General features: G+C 45.0%; 1 long non-coding RNA gene across 4 annotated transcripts in view; it reads right to left on the bottom strand.

Annotated features, from left to right (window-relative positions):
• Positions 1-18,966, bottom strand: part of LOC114230777 (uncharacterized) — a 193,487-nt gene that overhangs the window by 164,983 nt on the left and 9,538 nt on the right. Inside the window, exon 1 of one of the 4 annotated variants that reach the window (XR_008557013.1) lies at positions 8,293-8,356. The exons of the other annotated variants lie outside the window; for them this stretch is intronic. This is a non-coding gene — a long non-coding RNA (uncharacterized LOC114230777). Of the gene's footprint in view, positions 1-8,292; positions 8,357-18,966 lie in introns of those variants that run through there. 4 annotated transcript variants of the gene reach the window in all.

The following is an 18,966-nucleotide window of genomic DNA, read 5'->3' as shown; positions in this document are numbered from 1 at the left end:
CCAAGAACCCAAAAGCCTGTAAGCAGAACAGCTGGGACTCAAAACGACAGTCTTTCCCAGGCTCTTTCCATCCCAAGGCCCTGCCCTGGGAAGGTAAGGCACAACACTCAGGTTGTGACGTTGGAGAGCAGGTCTATTACCCAGCTGTTTCTGGGCACCGCCCCTTACCACATTGTCCTCCACCTGCTCACTGGAAGTCCAAAGTCTCTCTGGGTTCAACCTGTCAGCTGATCCGCTGCTGCCAAGCCCTCTTGCCTGCTTCAGCAGCCGGAAGTCACACACCCAGTGACTGCTGACCTAGAGCCCCTAGTCCTATCATTGCCAAAGCCAGTGTAGCCCTGGAGGGCACAGGGGTGCGCCCAGGGCACCCATTTCTCCTGCCTCTGCCCCAGTCACAAGTTAGGAGGCTGCATCCGGTCTGGGAGCAATGGAAACTGGTTCAGCTGCCCCCTTCCCGGCAGGGCCTCACCCACGCCCACCCCACAAGGCCCTGAACAGGTTTCTTCACTTTCCCTGGCCCGGCTCCTGCCAGGGGGCAAGGAAGGGAAGCTGGTTGCTCAATGTGCCTGAGGATTGTTCTGGTTCTCATGTGATTTGTTGACCAGCCATTAGCCAAGTGAGGCCAACTCAAGCTACCTGGCACATGCAGTGGGTCACATACCTAGGGTTTGTGACCCACTCAGCAAACCCTTAGGGTTCCTCATGTGACATGTGGGCCCTGTGCTCAGACTACCAGCATCAGGTCCCATGGAGATTGTGGGCAGAGTGGGATGGACCATGCCAGTCCCCCAGGTCCATCCAGCAGTGCGGGGTACGGGGGGAGAGTGTCCGGCTTGGCCCAGGGCTTGCCCACTGACCTCTCACTGGCTCACCATCAGCATGTGCCCAACAACCTTCAGAGGCCTGTCACAGAAGTCCCAGCTCCTTTGCTTTAGATCTCTTGGCCAAGAGGAAAGTGTGAGCAGAAAATGCAGGCAAGCAACAGAAGAGATTTATTCACAAATATTTATTGAGTGCCAGGCACTGAAATAGGCCCTGGGGACAAACCCATAACCCAGACACAGTCCCTGCCCTCACCAGTGCCAGCCTAATGAGGAGTCAGATAGGTAACAGGTCATTTTAATATGGGGCAAGGGATCATTTCCAGGAGTGCACTGGGAAAAGACCCTATGCTGGTTGAGGGGTGGGGTCAGGCAGCACTAGGATAGACTTTCTGACTTCAGATACTTCCCCTTTTCCTTTTTCTTCCACCTTTCCGCACAAATTTCTGGAACACCTGCATCGTGCTAAGAACTCAGGGGCAGCGTTGGTGGTTTTCAAGGGAAAGCAGGTCATAGTGTAGTCATGTCATAGTGCAGTGGTTAAAGGCCAGGGCTCTAGCTACGCCCAATTACTCTGTGCCCCCTGTTTATTCACATCATTTCTCTGAACTTGGGTTTCTTTATCTATAAAAGAGGGATGATGATAATACCTGCTTCACCGAACAAGGCCTGGCACAAGGTGGGCATTAATGAATGGAATCTATTGTATTCTTTTGTTGTGGTTCACACTCTTCTGATCCTCATGACATCCCCTATGTGGTTGGCAGCACAGGTAACTTCATCCCCATGTTACAGGTGAGAAAGCTGACTCCGACAAATTAACAGGATTGCCCATGTCTTGGAAGTTTTCAAGACCAGGACCCTGGGGAGGAGTGACCTCTTGAAATAGGGGAGATATTATGACCTTCACCTGCCCTCCCTGAAGCCCTAGATGACTGGTTGGGACTGAACTGTCTGGGGAACTTCCTTTGACCTAAATCCTGTCGGCTATACCTGAACAGCAGCCAGAAAATACAAACAGCCACACCCTCAACTATTTTGCCCCGACTTGCACTTCATGCTAGAGGATTTTTCTTTCAAGGACTACATTTAAAAGGGGAATGGATGTATGCTAACTTGACACCTACTATGTGCTAGACACTACACCAGGCATGCTCATGTGGATTATTCCATCTTATGTGAGCCATCATATGTGGGCAGGAGAAGGAAGAGAAAGAGGAGCAGGAAGAGAAAAGAACCATCTTATCCCAATAGTTCTCCAATATAACTTGACACATGCACTTATAACCCCGAGCATTCTTCCTAAAATGCAAATGTGATGATGTTATTCAACTTCCTTGCTTAAAATCTCTCCTTGGTCTCCTGCTGCCTTTATACCAAGTTCACACTGAGGAAAGGCATATTCAGCTGGGCACATGATCACATCTACTGTGCCCACTTACCTCCTGGCCTTTGCATGTGCAATTCCTTCTTCTTGCAATGTCCTTCCCAGCTCCTTCCTTGCTTCCTTGCCTACTTTCACTTGGTTAAGTAGTCTTCATCCTTCAGCTCTCAGCTTTACATGTCTCCTCCTCCAGGAAGCCTTCCTTCTCTATTCAGACAGAGCTAGGCCTGTGTACACTCCCTAAGTTTCTGTGTAAAGATGTACCCCTATAGATGGTGAGCTTCTTAGGGACAGGGACTGTGTTCTGTTCCTGTGTTCTCAGCACCAAGAATAGTGTGGCTCATAATAGACATTAATAACTGTTAAATAACTCAGTCTTGTTTCACTATTTCACTTACATTGAAGATAATATAATCTCCTTGTTAAGTTTTATCATCAGTTATTCCTAGCTCTTTCAATACAGAAACAGGATCTGGGTCCTGATAATGTAATACTTATCAATGCCAATCATCAAGTCTATAGTTAGTCCCAGGTACTTATTTTAGGTGCTTGAAACCGCATGACATCTTAGAGAGGCCAATGCTGTGATGTCTATTTAACAGAAGAGAAAGCTGGTTCAGGGAGGGTAAGTGATTTGCCCCAGATTCCAACAGCCTTCGAACCCAAGTCAGTCTCTTAACTTCTAAGCCCAGGTTCTTTCCACCTCCCAGGCACCCTTCCCACCATGGCTATGGGGCCAAATGTTAGGTAGCCTTACACCCCAACTGGGCCCCACGTCTCCCTCGAAGGGGTACAGATGGAGACTCCACAGCTTCTCAGGATCCTCTGGGCTTGGCCCAAGTGTCATGCTAACGCTGACATTTTTCTCTGGCCTCTCTTCTCTTCTCCCCTTGGGTTCCAGCATCGGCACTGACTCCGCCTCCAGGGAAAAGATAGGGCATGGGAAGCTGTCGTGGTTCCTAGTAAAAGCCCACCTTGAGAACCGGGCAGGTAGGGGCAGGTCCTCCCATTCTCAGGTGTCTCAACAAACAAACTATTTAGCAATTACACACACCCTTGGCCAGAGCTCCCACAACCTTTCCCTTCTCCTAGAAACTGCTCTCCAACCCTAGGGTCACCCAAAGAGCTTCCTTAAGGTGCTGGCACTGACTGATTTGTTCAACCAAGTCTGCCCATCCATTACATCTACTGTACAGCTACATCCTCTTTTAGCTGGCAGCGTTCCCCTTGGAGCCCTGGCATTCTTCAACTATCTGAGATGAGACAGTTCCCCAAACCGTTTAGACTAGACTAGAAGTTCCATGAGGGCAGAGGTACATCTGTTTTGCTTGTCACTCTATACCCATCACCTAGTGCTGTGCCTGACATATGAAAGGCCCTTATTAAATATTTGTTGAGTGGCTAAATATTAAAAGATCCATTCATCTCTTAAAAGTTGCTTTCAGCCCTCCACTTAGAGACAAGAATTATGGCATATTAGGGTCACAAGGGACCATAGAGGAAAAAGTCCTACTCTAATTCCCTCATTTTACAGAAAGGGAGACCCAGAGAAAGGAGAGAGAGCAGTTCAGGGAAGAGTCTAAAGTACAATCCAGGCCTCTTGACTTTTGCCTAAGCGTTAGATGTCTCCTCCTCCATGAAGCCTTCCTTCTCTACTCAGACAGAACTAGGCCTGTGTACACTCCTTAAGTTTCTGTGTAAAAATGTGCCCCTATAGATGGTGAGCTTCTTAGGGACAGGGACTGTGTTGTTCCTGTGTCCTCAGCACCAAGAATATAGTGTGGCTCATGATCGACATTAATAACCTTCTCTGTGTTGCGACCCTGCAATAAAAGCATAAAGATATTCTCATTTAATTCTCACTGCAACTATCTGGGACCTGGAGCAGGGAAGGGAAACCTGGGGCTCAGAGAGGTGAAGCTGAGTGCACCAAGGTCACACAGCCAGAATCTCAGGCTTTCTCCACTACACCCCATGCTAAGAACTCATTCTCCCCAGGCTCTCTCCCCACTGCTTCCTGATTTTGTGACCCTTAACGAAAATTTGAAAAGATTGGCCCTAAGGTTGCAAAGACCTTCATTTTTATTAATCATTCCACTTCTGGAAGGTTTGGTTCATCTGTCTGCCCAGTGCAAAAAATGAAGGCCATTCGGGTATTCAAAATTGTTATCTCTTAAAGGGGACTGGTGGCCCAAAAACTTGTCTCAGAGGCCAAAGGTTCTCAACTGACACGGAGGACATCTACTTTTGGTTGTGGTATTGGGTGAGTGGGGACCAGGGGTCTTTAGGAGACCATGAGAGCCCATCTCCAATCTCAGAGGTCTCTCTGGACTTCATGGACACCCGGTCTCTCTGACCACAGGCTTGTCCAGGCCACAGATCCTGCCTTCCTGTCATGGCTGGGACTGTCTCAGCAGCCACACACGATGGTGATGGTGGGGGAAGGTCTTACAAGGAGGCCAGGTGCCTCAGGAAAAAAACAAAAAGAAAAAAGGCCAATGGGCAAGGGCAGCTATGTGTACTCCCCCGCCTGGAGTGAAGATTTTTATCTCTGAGACCAAGCAGCTCAGCTACTCAATAACAAAAAGAAAAAGCATTTCATTCACTAAAAGAGCAGGGGCAAAGCTGGTATGCAGGCATCCTGCTTCATGCATTAGAGATAATTTACAACTTTATCAAAAAATAAAATGTTCTACCAATAACTTTAAAATGCCAGCGTGGCCTGTGATTTGCCTGGCACCAGGCGGGAGCCCAGACCTGCTCCACACCCGCTGAGTGACTTGAGCAAATGTCCACCTTCCTGAATGTGTCTCCTGGGCTGAACAGTGACACGAATGCTGCCCCTTTGGCAGGGCTTGTCGGAATTAAATGATGTGGTAGATGTAAAGCACCGAGTACCATGCCCGGCACATAGTGGGTGCTGAACAAATCTTAGTTCCTTAAAAAAATAAAAAGAATGGAGAATAAATTGTGCTTTGGAAATAGTCATGGAAAACCCCAAGGCCTCCCCTAGAGAAGTTGGGCGAAACAGGGATATTTCCCAATAATTTGTTCAAGACCAGCCCTCACACCTCCCACACAGTGGGCTTGTATGCTTCCTGTCCTGTTCTCCTTGAGTCAGGCCCTGCCAGCAAAAATGCACTCAGCCGCTCAAAACTCAATTGTTACAACTCACCCAGCAGGCATGTCAACAGGCACGTTGACATGCGCACACAAATACTAAAAATGCATGCAATGCGATGCAGCCCGATAAACACATGGCTCCCTTCCACGTACATTCAATAAAACGGTAGAGCAGGAGCTTTGGAGCTGGATAAAGGTGGGTTCAAAGCTTTTTTTCCTTCTTTTAATAATGGTATGACCAGGAGCAAGTCACTGGAAATTTCAGTTTCCTCGTCTGAAAAGTGGTAATTACAATCCATACTTAGCTTTCGATCTTGTTGCAAGGATCACATAAGACAGTGGTCGGCAAACAGCGGCTCGCGAGCCACATGCCGCTCGCAAGCCGCGGTTTGCTGCTCTGTTGACTAATGAGTTTACCAACCACTGACATAAGAGAATGTACATAATAGAATGGTCTGGTAAGCTATAGATGATAAAGATAATCATTGCAGAAATCCCAAGAAGCTGAAATAGGAGAAGGGAGGAAGAGTCTTGTGCTGAGCTCACCTTCTTTACGGGGTTTTACCCAATTAAGTGAGTGGTCTCTTCTATTTCTCAACTCCTTTGGGGCTTTTTGCCTCTGAACAGTAAGACCTTAACCTTAGCTGGCTTTGCCCTGTCATGGCCCTGCTTTCATTTTGCCTCAACAAATGAGCCAGCAGACTGAGTGTTAATGCCATGTTCCCTCTGTGTCTCTCCCCACCTCCCACCCACAACCCAGTGCAGAGCTGAGGGACAGCAGTTCCCAAGTGAAGGCTGGGAAGGAAAAATCAGATTTATTTCCACCCTCAAACCTCTTTCCATGGCCCAAATTCCCTGCCCTCCACCCTCTGCCTCTGTGAGCCTGCATGTGTGAGACGGCTAGTGGTGAACAGGAAGGGCAGGGACAAAGAAGGGTATAGGTGTGACATTCCAGAGCTGGTATAGATATTTTGGAATAAGGAACAAACAAAAAATGTGCTGTGAAAAGAGAAATTGTCCCTTCCTCCTCTCTTCGTTTATCTGAAACACTGTCAGGTGGAGAAGGAAGAAGGTGAAGTGAAGAAATACAGATCTGAGACAGATTAGAATTTGAGAATCATATTACCAACTGTTTTTGCATAGCACAGAGAGCTTCCTCCAGCTTTATCCTATTTCGCCTTCATACCATCTCGGTGAGGCAGATACTGTTAGCCCATTCCATAGATGGTAAAACTGAGGATAAGAAATGTGCAGTTATTTGCCTGTGATCACACAGTAGGAAAATACCAGATATGGAGCTCAAAACTGAGTCTTTCTACTCCAAATCCCAGGTTCTTCCTATTATGGGAGTCATTTCTCCACAGAACAAAGAAGAGGAATTCTGAATCATTGACCCACCTCAAACTCTCTTCTGCCTCCACTCTAACAATCCATACACCAAAACAATCTAAGTGGTGTACACACAGGACTGGTCTCTTATCAAGTTGCCCTCTTATGATTTGTACATATGCTATACTTCTTTAAAAACAAACAAACCAAAAAAAAAAACAAAAACACACCATAGTACATGCAGTTTAAAATCTACTGGAAAATCATTTTTCACTAGAGACTTTCTCTAATTTTTATTTTTAATAAACAGACCTGGTCATGTCATGTCACTCCTCTCCCTAAAATAGTTTTATGGCGCTCCTCTGCTCTCTGGATAGCTTCTGGCAACCTATACAATCCTACCCTTGCCTGTCTCTCCAGCCCACTGCCCTCTACTTTGTGCAGGACCCACAGAGGCCAGGCTTTCTTTCCTCTGTTCTTTCTTTCTAGAACTCTGCTCCTTTGGGGCATGACTGCCTCCTACTCCCTCATCCTTCAGGCAGCAGGTAAGACCACCACTCCTCCAGGGTTATAACCAGACCTGCTAAACCCCCACAGTATCAGGGCCCATTTCCACACAGCCTTACTCTACTGGGCTGAAGTGCCTGTTTCTCTGTCCCCTTCTACCAGTCTGTCAACTCCTTACAGGCAGGGACTGTGCCATGCCATTTCTGCTTCCCAGCACCCAGCTCAGCAGAGGCTCAGGAATGTTTCTGGATCAGAGAATGAATGACTGACCCCCTACCCACCTTCCAGAAGGTTTGTTTTATACTCTTTACTTGAAACTTTGCTCAGTTGTGTGTGATATGTCCCTTTGCCTAATCTGAAATTCCTGGAGGGCACGGTAGTGGACTGAATTGTGTGCCCCAAAAGATATGCCCCATCTTCAGTACTCTGTGACCCTATTTGGAAATAGGATCTTCCCAGATATAATTAGGTCAAGGATCTAAAGATGGGATCATTTTGGCTCTAGGGTTGGGCCCAAAATCCAATGACAGAAAGGAGAGGGAGATTTAGGAAAGAGATACCCAGGAAGGAAGGCCCTGTGAGGAGGGAGGACGAGATCACAATGGCCATGAGCCAAGAAACAGTTGGAGTCTCCGGAAGATAGAGGAGGCAAAGAATGGATTCTTCATTAGAGACTTCAGAGAGAATGCAGCCCGCCTGACACTTTAATTTCACACTTTTTGGCTATCAGAACTGTGCGAGAATCAATTCCTGTTGCTTGAAGCCACCAAGGATGTGGCATTTGTTACACAGCCCCAGAAACTGTGATATGAGCAGGAACTCTGCCTCTCACTATTGGGATAGCAAGCCTACCCACCTGCCCCAGAATCTTCCACCTCACTGTGCAAACAGTAGGACCTCCATTGGTGTACTAATTGGAAAGGCCTTGTCTCCATTTCTAGCTGAACTGACTCTCCTAAAGATTGACCAAAGCCAAAGAAAGGTTATGAAAACACCACAGCTGCGCCAGCCAGTCAGTCAGCATGGAAGGCACTAGCATCTCCTGCAGGCTCACTCTAGGGTGGGATAGCTGCTCTACCCCTGGCGTCTAGGTTAGTCATCTTTCAATCCGCATGTATTATTGAGTACCTGTTCTTAAGGCCCATTTTAGAGGGCCTTCTCAAGGAAATGTTAACAGAGGGTTCCAGCGGAGGCTCAGGGAGGGGGTAACCTGCCTGAGATGTCACAATGAGTAAGTGGTGGTGTTGGGATTGGAACCCTGGGCTCTCAGTGCTGTTCCCCTTCACTAAGCTCGCACTCTTTGTGACAGGAGGAGGATAAGGACTGGGAGAAGGGGGAAGGGGAGACCAGGTGCAGAAGAGTGATTCAGTGCTGGAAGATTGTGTTTTTGTTTTCATTGTCTAGAAACAATTAGATATCACACCTCTAACTTTCGATTTTTTGTAGTGGTGCTAAATTTAAGCCTTGAGTGATCGTTATCTGATCCATGTGCATCTTTCCACGGGCAAAGTGAATCATATGGTAAAGCTACCGTGATAATTCTAGACAACACTGCAACCATGGCATAAAGTACAAGTGTGACAGCAGGCACGTCACTGTCGCAGATGAAACAATGCTGATCCCAAAGGCGTGTGTATGAAAGGAGTGGGCCCCTAAGCGACCACGAATTCTCCTCTTGGCACTCCTCTCCTTGGTTTGGGTAAGACAAATGCTGGTCAGTGAGCCATCCAGGCCAGGAATCACCTGGATCGTCTATGTAGGCTCTTCCTTGCCATTTCAGAGAGAGATCACACACACTTAAGTATTCAGCTCTCAGTGTGATGAGAAGCCACTGGAGGGACTGGCACAAAGAAGTAGCAAGATTTGGGTCAGGTTGTGGAGGAATACCTCGTTTGAAGAATAACACAGGGGGCCAGACAGAGACGAGGAGGCCAGTGAGAAGGCTGCTGCAACAATCCAGGGAGCAGCTAAGCCTGCACACAGGGGCTGAGCCACAGCAGATCAAAACTGACCAAAGAAAGAGAAAGAAAGGGAAGTGAAGGGAAGCGTCGGGAAAGAAAGAATACGGCTAGGAAGGAGAAAAAGGTGGAGTGTGAGAGAAAAGAATGTTTTATGTAGTAAACAAGACCTCAGATAATCCATTATTGAATGTAAGACTCTGGGATGGGAATAAGGACAACAGGTACCCCCCGTGTGCTAACCACCCACTTCATTGTAAGACAGTCATTTGAGATAGAAATAATGAACCTCTACTTTATAGATGAGGCATATGAGGCACAGAAAAGTTAAGTAATTCCTCCAAGGTCACACAGCCAATATGGAAGTGCTGGGATCAGAGTCGAGGGATTAAGCCCTAAACCTGCTCTTTCGAAATCTTATTCTGGCCGGTGCAAAGAGGTATATGGACACACTCCCTGCTCTCTGAAACTTCCCTGCCTTATAACAACCCCATGAGGTCAGAACTGTTATTATTCCTATTTTTAGAAATGAGAAAACTGATGCCTAGAGAGGTTAAGTGACTTGCCCAAGTCACAACAGCTGGTAAGTGGCAGAGCCAAGATCAATCAATGGTCTAGCTGTAAATATCCTAACCACTACTCTGTGTCACTATGTAATGTAGTTGTTCTGAACATTAGTAAAATATACTTTTAAACCTCATTTATAGATAGAAGGTAGGTGAGAAAGGAACCAAGTCATTTAAGTCCACCCACTTGCCAAGACTTCCTGCAAACATGCACACACATTTATTGACATATACACACACATACAGATACAGACACACCCATAAAGTGTACGCATACACAACATTCCAAAGTCAATTGCTTCCTAAATTAGGCTCTGTTATCTGGGTCTCTGGGGAAGGTAAGTCATTTACCCAATTATGATGAATTGCCAAAGCCATCATCCATTCCCAAGCAGCACATGGACCTAGTCTTCAAATTACTTCTTAACAAGTCCACTGGAACCCTCTGTTAACATTTCCGTGAGAAGCCTGTGGAAGCAGTGGGAGTTGGACGGTTGAAATGTCAAATATTCAACCCTTAGCACTAGAGACCTCCTCCAAACACTGATGATTCCTGATGCCTTGCTCTCTGGAAATGCAGACTGGGCCCCCACTGCTGTGTAATTCGATTCCAAACATCAGAAGGAATCGGTCTCTGTGGTGTAGAGAAGTGTGACAGCCAGAGATCTACCCTTGCCTAGCTATGTGATCCAAGCAGGTGACTGGGTTCCCGTATAAACAAAAGGCGGATAACAGAATATCTACTTCTGAGCTATCATGAGGATTATAAAAGAGCCCTTAAATAAAGTGTCAAGCACACAGGTGGTGCCAAGGGAGGGCAGAGTTTAGAGTCTTGACCTTTCCCCTATAAGGTAGAGAGTTGCTAACGTCCAACCAACAGAACCTATAATTACCATCTTTGGCCACTACAGGAAGGAGATGTAAATTAACAAGAACAAAAAAAAAAAAAAAAAAGCAGTCAGATGTTTTCAGGTGGAAAGGCAGGCCCAGGCATCATTACCATGTTGCTAGGCGTTGTTAAGCCACCCACCTAGCCAAAGAGTGGGCAGCAATTAATGTAATTAGCACAGTGATGAGTGTCCTCTGTAATGATAAACAGCTCAGTCCTGCAGAACTTGACAGACCTGCTGCTCCCAGGAGGCTCTTGACCCTGAACATCCACTGGGGGAGTGGTGTAGTTTAGTTTAGTGGAGGGAGACTGACTCTGAATCAGATGGCACGGGAAGTAAATCCTGTCTTTGCTCATTTCTAGCTGTGTGACTAAAGGCAAACTGTGTTACCTCTCTGAGCCGTAGTTTTCCTTATTTATAAAATGGTGTTAATATCCTCACAGGGTTGACATAGTTCTCTGTATCTTTATCATCAGCATCATCGATAAAAACCCAAACCAGGCTGGTGCTGAACTGGCAAAACAGTGGAGTGTCTAAGATACAAACCTTGCTGGGGCCTACAGTGGAGAGCTTAAGGAGACACAAACACTGCTGGGGCCTAGAGCGGGAGCAGCCATTTCTTTTCCTCTGACTAAATTCAGGGCACACAGCACTGATCTGAGTAGCTGTAGGGAAACTACTAGAGTTTGGGATGCAAAAGGATATTGATACCCATGGGGGTAAGAAAGGAGAGGAAGTACTCTGACTTGATTAATTATTTAAGATAATGTTATAAATAATTACCACAAGTGTTATCAGTAATACTACCTTTTACATAAAAGCGCCACAGCAATCTGGCGGGTGGTAATAACAGCACGAAACCTGCCTATAACTTTGAACCTAGCAATGCCATTTTAAGAATTTACACCCTCACAAAAGAAGGCAAGTAGCGCTCAGTGCCTACTGGTACCAGGGAATAAAGACATTGAGTATGAGGAGTTACACACACACACACACACACACACACACACACACACACAGGATTCATTCAAATGAAGGCTCTGAAAAGGTCTGTAAAGTAGAATGGTTCAAAAGGGAGGGATCAACAGGAAAACTGTTAGGCAAACTAAAGCATAATCCCTGAGAGTGACTGACAAGAGAGAACTACATGGATTCTTGGAAACATGCATATGAAGTGGTGCTAAATGAAAAGAAACAAGGAAAAAAGATCACAGGACTCAGAGAATGTTGGAGCTAAAAGGACCTGGGAGAGCAGCCAATTTAGTATTGTTCCACCCTTTCCACAGAGATCTTGTGGCAAGTGAGGTTCGCATATCCTAACGATGTAGGCAGAGAAAAATTAAGTTCTGGGTAATAATAATAAAATTCCCAGCTGCTTGCTGTCACTCCACTGTTTTTTCTCCCATGTGAGAAAGCTTCTCAGTATACCAGGGAGTGAGGCTGATGCTGTTAAAGGAATAACCTTGAATCCATTCTAATTTGTTTAATAAAATGGGGACTGAGAGGCAACACTAGCAGCTGAACACCAGGAATCTGGCCCAAGCCTCCAAGCTATTGATGGAGAAGCTGAACCCCAAGTGACCTTTCTTCCTGTCATGCTAGCATCCACTTCTTACTCAATCGGTATTCGTTGAGTGAGTATTCATGAATGGCTAGGCAAATGAGATGAGGTGACCAAGATCACCCACACAATATGAGGTTGGTAACATATACTGATTAAAACTCAGACTGGGAGTGAATTTAGACCGTACCTAGAAATGCCTGGTCATGGTGTTAACAATCTTTAATTTCAAGTGTAACGTGAGAAATAAAACAATGGCTCAGCCCACACAGCGATGTAGAGGGGCCACAGTAATAGCCTGAGAAGACATGGAGTTCTAGAATCCTCAGGTTATGGATGGTACCAGTGTCCAGTCTCCAGCGCTTAAAAGCCACAGCTAAGGGCTCCCCATAAAGTGACACTTTAACTGCCCATCTAGGAACAAAGGGTCTTGTAACAAAATCAGCCAAGTGCAGAGCCTGTAGGGGCAAGTCCTCTCCACCTGATGGTTGGGGATCTCTCCTTCCTGCCTTCCCTCTGCCTGGAATGCCCCTCCTGTCCTCTCCTCCCTCCCCGTATCAGCATTTATATCCTTTATACTGTAGCCCCTCTTCAGAGAGGCCCTTTCTGATCATCCTCTTCAAAAAGGTCCCCACTGTTGTTCTTCAAAAACAGAAGGATATAGATCTTATAGGTCTGTAGGCTCAATCATTTCCCAGCACCCTGTCAGATAACACTTCCGTACCCTACTAGCTACACCACAGAGAAAACATAGTTCCTACCCAGTTCTTTTCACTCATAACATTTATTGTATATTGTGATTTTGTATTAATTTGTTTACTTATTATCTATATACTATAATCAAAACACTAGTAATTACCATTAATATTTATTGCACACTTACTGTGCCCGGTACTATTTCTAAGTTCTTTATATATCAATTCAATTAATATTCACAGCAACCCTCTGAAATAGGTTCTATCATGAGCCCGGTTTTACAGATGAGGACATGGAAATTTAGAGAGGAATGTGGCCAAGTTCTTATGCAAGTTAAGGACAGAGCCCGAGATCAGATCCCAGTGATCTGGCTCCAGCGGTTAAGCCTACAAAAGGAGCTTCAGCTGTAACACAACCATTCTGCTCCAGGGCCCCTATGGGGACCGTCAGAGCACATCAATGAATATGACAGCCCTCTCTCAAGGAGCTCACAGGCTAGTGAAGAAGAGGAAACCCTGCAACCAAGGAGAGGAAGGGAAGTAGACAATCACACTGGGAAGGGAAGGCAGAAGGCCCAGAGGGAGAGATTCGTGTCTCTGGATGAATTCTACCTCTGGGAGTCCCCGCTTGTTCTGCTCACAAGGCCTGCAGACCCCCCTCCATCTGCACTGGTGGACTGCTTTGCTATAATACATGATACTGTGATATGTGTTACTGTAAGACAAGTAAGACTGGTAACTGGGGGGATGAGAACAACATAACATGCAAGTGTCTTTATTTCATACTGATTTTCCCCAGGATGTTAAGGTTTTAGTATTGCACTGAGCAGCAGCAGCTGAGTGGAAATGATACTAACACAGCTGAGTGTGGCTGACACAGAGGCATACGGTACTAGGGGTACTGGTGAGATGCCCTTTCACCCTCCTCCTCCTGCTGGGCTGTTCGCCCACATGCCCTTTCCTGAAAGAGCATATTGCATGGCACCTCCCATCTTTGAGCATTTGCCCTCAGTTCCACAACGCAGCAGCCTCACCCCCACTCTGTGCCTTCATCAAGTTACCTCTGCCTGTTTTAAAGTAAAGTCCTATGTTTGCTATAGTATGTATAGGTGTGTATGTTTATTTATTTAATCAAATTTTAACAGGTCTTTTAGCTTTATTATTTTTATTAGGATAAAAAGTTTTATCTTGGCATTGTGGTCACAATATTGTATAGGTTTTCAGTAATCTGCCTCAAACCTATTTTTGCAAAATGCCCCGTTTTTACTTTACAACTCTGCAGGACACAAAGTGTTTCAGGAACATACATGTCCCATTACAGCAGAACCACCTGTATCAGTCCACCAAAGGCTTTGCTGGTAGCTATTATGGTATTCCTTACACATGTTCCTTGAAGTAGGCATATATGGCCATCATCACACTCATTTTCAGATGTAGGAACTGGACTCAGAGGTGTTAAGTGACTTATCTGGAGGACATGAAATGGTACTTGAACCAGGTCTTCAACTCATCTACCCAGTCCATCTACCCAGTCTTCATTGTACCCACAGCACTTAGCACGTTTCCTAGCACACGGCAAGCAATTTATTGGTAAGTTATTCTGGGAAAAATTAATAGTGCCATCAGATCATTCATCTCTCTGACAACAGAGTTCATGAGCCTAAATTTGAAAAAAAATGAAGAAAGAAGGTAACTAAGTTTTTTGAGTTCCTATTATGACATAGGAATGACACTAGATGCTTTTGAACACACACACACACACATACACACACACACACATACACACACACACACACAGTGAGATAACCTTTGATCCATTTTATGGATGAGAAACTGAGCAATTTAAAGGAAACTGCCCCAAATCACACTACTGAAAAGAGAATGAGTTTAGATTTGATGCCAAAGCCCATACTATTCCATTATATCAGTGGGGAATGCCTGCCATTTATAGAATAAGAAACAACCTTCAATGGTACATGGACAAATCTATTTATTTTAAAGGCTGTGTATTTACTTTTACAGTTGTCTAAATGTTTATAGCAAGTCATAGTTGTTATCCATCTAGAACAGTAATGTATCATCTCCTATAAAAATGTCTTTAAGTTTTAAAAATATGAATCTATTTAAAGAAAAATATTAAGTAAATTGATTTTAGGGATATAAGTGGACATTAAAAAATGGAAAAAAAAAGTGATGGGTAAATGACTGAAACTTGCAGAACATGACTCTTAATCCTAACAAATAAATTCCTTAATAAAACATTTTCTTTTTGTAAATAGATTCCCATGAGTTATATCAGCAGATATTTTCTAAATTACCTAGAAAGGAAATTGAAGCAGGGGTGATTCCCTGGCCAGTGTTTCAAGGAATTTAACATGCTACCTTCTATTTCTGCATCTGTGCCATCTAACATTTCTTTGCAGGACTCAGACGTAGCTGGTCTGAGCAGTACTTGGGTTCTCTTAAAACAGGGGAAGCAGGAGAAGAAGGAGACTTCATATATTTCTGTAAAGGGTAATGGAAGTGTCAGAGCCTAGTGACAATTCCCAAATGACCCATATGCTTGATATTTGTGTTACGCAGAAAAACAAAGTCAAAGGCCCTGGGCCCACTCCAGACACCTGGTTTCCATCCCATCTTTGGCCACTAACTTACTGTATCACTCAGGAAAGCCACAGCAGGGGGTGGAGGCACACTGTCCCCCTTGGATAAATGAAGGAATTTTGATTACTATAACCATTCTCCAGTGACGTGAGACACACCCAGTCAAGAATGGCTGTAATTGGCAAAAGTAGCTATCCATGTAACTTAGGAGACACCTGCCTACCCCAGGCACCAAAGTCCTTCCAGGTCTGAGAGTCTGCGATTCATGATTTAAGTTCCTTGGATTGCAGATGGCCACACAAGTAGCAGTGATGTATATACAGAAAGACATTAAACAGTCTCTAGATTATGCTTAAAATGTCACACCACAGGCAGCATAAGCCAAGCTATTGTAAACTCCCACCTGCCCTACTAGGTATTCTGGTTAATTAAATGTCCATGTGAATATCACTGTGCTCATTATATTTGTAGATATGGAGTTTGCATTTTTAAGAAATGCATAATGTGACTTTGGAATATATTAAACACAATTTAAACTACCCCTGGTAAATGTTTTTGTTTCCTCACTTCATATTGTTAACAATGAATGCTTATTGCAGTAGAGTACTATAAAGAAAATAATCACTTCCTCCTTCCACAACACCCATGACTCCCAGCTCACTGACATTGGACTTGGCCATGTGATGGGCTTCAGCTAATAGAATGTGGGCAAAAATGACAATGTACCAGTTTGAAGCCTAGGCCTTAAAAGTCTCAAGTGTGTCCATTTGACACAACCTTTGCCACGAGAATAACATATCCCTGGTAGAGTCTGCCTCTCTAGGACTGGTTCTACAGTGAGACACATGGAGCAGACCTGAATTTAACCCTCAGCCCTATTCCTCCAGGAAAAGCCATCACCACTGCTTAGAAAACTGCAGGGGGAGGAAGAGCAACGGAGAGGACAGAAGACTGAATGTGGCCTTAGGAAGGCTATGCCACCACACCTGGCCTGCAGACTGATAAACAGGAAATGTTAGGCATTTACCTAACATTGTATAACACAGATTTTGTGGTGGTTTCTTTCACAACAAAAGTTGATTAATTCATCTCTTGTGATGAGCAAAATGTACATAAATCATATATTTTTAACCCTTTGCACTCTCTTGCTTTTTTCTCGATTCCTTTATTCTATGCTAACCGTGTCGAGTCACACTTGACATCCGAGTGCAAAAGGTTAAGAGTGAATAAAATCTTTCTAACACATTCCCAAGTAAGGTAGCTGATAATGACCAATTGGTATATAACTTTCTACTCCTCTCTCTGGGTTTCGTAAGGACTAAATGATCAAATGTATATAATAAGCACTTAGCACAATGATTGGCATATGCTATAAGCATTCATTAAACATTAGGTTTTTTTTGCCCTGGCCGGTGTGGCTTAGTTGGTTGGGCATCGTCCTGTGCACCAAAAGGTTGCTGGTTCGATTACTGGTCAGGGCATATGCCCGGATTGTGGGCTCAGTACCCAGGAGGCAGCCAATCAATATTTATATCTCTCTCTCCCTCTCCCTTTCTCTCTCTCTAAAAATAAATAGAAAATATTTTAAAGTAAACATTAGCTATTTTTATTAATATTCTCATACAAACAAATATACTCTATACTCATAGATAGGTTTTTATTTTCATTTATTTATTTTTTAAATATATCTTTATTGATTTCAGAGAGGAAGGGAGAGGAGCAAGAGAGACAGAAACATCAATGATGAGAGAGAATCATTGATCGGCTGCCTCCTGCACACAACTACTGGGGATTGAGCCCAAAACCCAGGCATGTGCCCTTGACCAGAATCGAACCCAGGACCCTTCAGTCTGCAGGCCAACACTCTATCCACTGAGCCAAACAGGCTAGGGCAAGGTTTTTAAATTTATGCAAAATAAAACCATGCTACAGACATTACAACTTGCTTTCTTCACATAACACTGTATCATGGGCATTTCTCTAAATCAACTCATCTTTTTAAATGGCTACATGATATTCCATGGTTTGAATATACCATAATGTATTTTATCTATTTCCATTTTATAGATAAAGAAACTGAGACTCAGAATGTTGAGGTGTTTGGCAAAAGTTTGGCTGCCCTGTGACACACTTGGGCAATCTCAGGTAAGTGGAAATGACTTGTGGGCAAAGCTTTAAGAGCTGTCCCTGGTGTTGCCTCTCTCTTCCCTGTGATACATACCAGCAATATCTCAGATGGGAGTTGCTCCTTCAGCCTGGGTCTCAGAGTAAAGAGTTAGGCCTGAATCCAGATGAAAACGTAACATGCACATGAAATAAACTCACATTGTTTTAAGCCTCTGAAAACTGAGGGGCGGTTTATTGCCATAACATAATGTAGAGAATGCTGATGCAGTGTTTCAAGGCTTTCAAGTGTTTGGATGTCCACCACAAATATTCATCCTCACTAGTTCGACCAAGCACCAACATGCTAGTCAATCAAGATGTGGGTTGACATAATGATGGGAAACAATCTCCTTCCTGGACTACATTTTTCAAAATTATCAGTAGCCCTCTCCCCTGATGCAAAATCACTAGGCAAAGGACATGACAGCATCCACAAAAAGAGAACTCTAATGACGTGGTCCAGTAGGTTAAGGACTATCCTTTGTATGTGGGAAGCCTCTAGGTAAGTCAGGATCATGAGAACATTGACCCAATTTTTTTCCAGGTTGTAAACTCCATCACATGAACACTCAACAGAACACTAAAGTCACTAGTTCCAAGAAAGCCATCATCACAACATTGACATCTTGATGGTTAATCGGCCATATTTCCTCCTAGGTAAATGCATATCCTATCTAATAAAAGAGTAATATGCAAATTGACTGTCACTTCAACACACAAGATGGCTGCCCCCATGTGGACACAAGATGGCCGCCACAAGATGGCCAGCAGGGGAGGGCAGTTGGGAGGGACCAGGCCTGCAAGAGAGGACAGTTGGGGGCAATCAAGCCTGCAGGGGAGGGCAGTTAGGAGTGACCAGGCCGGCAGAGGAGGGAAGTTGGAGGCGACCAGGCCTGCAGGGAAGGGCAGTTGGGGGGGACCCAGGCCTGCAGGGGAGAGCAGTTGGGGGGAACCAGGTCTGCAGGGGAGGGCAGTTAGGGGTGTCCATGCCTGCAGGGGAGGGCAGTTAGGGGCAAACAGACTGGCAGGGGAGCAGTTAGGCATCAATCAGGCTGGCAGGGGAGTGGTTAGGGGGTGATCAGGCTGGCAGGCAGAAGCGGTTAGGGGCAATCAGGAAGGCAGGCAGGTAAGCAGTTGGGAGCCAGCAGTCCTGGATTGTGAGAGGGATGTCTTACTGCCCATTTAGGCCCGATCCTACCTGGGATCGGGCCTAAACAGGCAGTCGGACATCCCTCCAGGGGTCCCAGATTGGAGAGGGTGCAGGCTGGGCTGAGGGACACACACCCCCGTGCACAAATTTCATGCACCAGGCCTCTAGTACATATTATAATACAAGGCCTTCTGTATGCATTTATTAAGTAT

This window comes from Eptesicus fuscus, chromosome 9, assembly GCF_027574615.1.
Source record: "Eptesicus fuscus isolate TK198812 chromosome 9, DD_ASM_mEF_20220401, whole genome shotgun sequence".
Lineage (NCBI taxonomy): Eukaryota > Metazoa > Chordata > Mammalia > Chiroptera > Vespertilionidae > Eptesicus > Eptesicus fuscus.
Note: the sequence above shows the minus strand (reverse complement) of the source record. Positions and strands in the feature narration are given on the sequence as shown.